At 45.2% G+C, this 1,621-nt stretch overlaps 1 protein-coding gene across 1 annotated transcript in view; it reads right to left on the minus strand.

The window, feature by feature from the left end:
* The window catches only part of LOC100958318 (cadherin-1), a 71,821-nt gene that overhangs the window by 49,022 nt on the left and 21,178 nt on the right, over window positions 1-1,621 (minus strand). The window lies entirely within an intron of this gene.

A 1,621-nucleotide genomic window follows, 5' to 3' on the forward strand; every position in this document is an offset into this window, starting at 1 on the left:
AAAAAAAAAAAAAAAAGAAAGAAAGAAATGTAGATTCCAGCTCAGCGCCCATAGCGCAGTGGTTAGGACACTGGCCACATACACTGAGACTGGTGGGTTCAAACCTGGCACAGGCCTGCTAAACAATAATGACAACTACGGCAAAAAAATAATAAGCCCAAGAGTTTGTAGTTGCTGTGAGCTGTGACACCACGACACCCTACTGAGGGTGACATAGTGATACTCCATCTCCAAAAAAAAAAAAATGGATTCCTGGACACTGCCCCAGATTTATACATCAGAATCTCTGGGGTGCGCTCTGCCTTTTTACTTAGTTATACAGGTGATTTTCAAGCTAATTAAGAAGAGTTGCTTAGGCGGCGCCTGTAGCTCAAAGGAGTAGGGCACCGGCCCCATATACCAGAGGTCGTAGGTTCAAACCCGGCCCCCAGCCAAAAACTGCCAAAAAAAAGAAAAAGAAAAGAGTTGCCCTCTACTGCAAGTTTAAAATGTTAGGCTGAAAGCCTGCAAACAATTGCTAATTGATTAATCTGCATTTCAAATGGCAGGGCTTTTCTGGGCGTCCACATTCCGAGGAGCCTGAGGAGGGGGTAGGGTTTGTGCCCTGCCCCCGCAAGTTTTTTCCTTCCCCCACTTCCAGATCCCGTACCCTTCTTCCAGTTCTCACCTTTTCAGCCATGTCCTCAAATGCCCGAGCACCTCTGCAATGTCAGCAGTTCCTCTCTTTAAACTTCAATCTTTTCCCCAGGAAAATGGGAATGACTGGCCAGTTGTGGTGGCTTACAGCTGTGGAGGCCCTGGTGGGTGAATAGCTTAAGCTCACAAGTTCAAGACCAGCCAGAGCAAGATTGAGACCCCTCCCTGCTACCCCCGTCTCTACTAAAAAAGAAAAACTGAGGCAGAAGGACTGCTTGAGCCCAAGAGTTTGAGATTACTTTGAGACTCTGTCTCAAAGAAAAAAAATGGTAATGATGCAATAATGGAATGTGAACTGCAACCTTCACCCCCAGACTCCCCACCCATCATCCCAGCTGGACTTGGACACATCCCCCCAGCAGGACCACCAAGCAATGCTCCATCTTCCAATTCCATTGCTCTGTGATTTCGTTTACTGTTCCTTCCTTCCATTTCTTCCTCATTATAATGTAAACTCCACACAGCAGGGAGCATTTTCACCTGTTGTCAGCACTCGGGGGGCCCCATTTGAAAGCCCAACACAAGGAGAGTCAGTTGAAGTAATGGGATCAGTGCCTGGCTGGTGCTTAATACTCAAAATAAGTAGTAGCTTGTCACCCTCCCCTGTCCTCAATGTAAAAAAGCAGGGGAATTGAGAGCTTTAAATTAAGCTGCTTTTTACAACTGATTAGGAAGCAAATAGAGGGAAAGAGAGGAATAAAACTTTATCATTAATGTCAGATAAATGGGGGGGTACAGATTCTATAGTTTGCATTTGTAAGTTGAAGTCTCATTTGTAGGCGTGTCCCACATCCAAGTAGTGTGTCAAATACCCAGTGCAATGTATCTACTGGGCCCTTCCCCTCTCCCAAAAAAACTTTTTAAAGTTGTGTTTCTATTTAAAAAGGCAGTCAGGGAGATCACATCTAAGCTCAGCTAATTTTTT

This window comes from Otolemur garnettii, unplaced genomic scaffold (assembly GCF_000181295.1).
Source record: "Otolemur garnettii isolate 467f Iridium unplaced genomic scaffold, OtoGar3 scaffold00151, whole genome shotgun sequence".
In the NCBI taxonomy this organism is placed as follows: domain Eukaryota; kingdom Metazoa; phylum Chordata; class Mammalia; order Primates; family Galagidae; genus Otolemur; species Otolemur garnettii.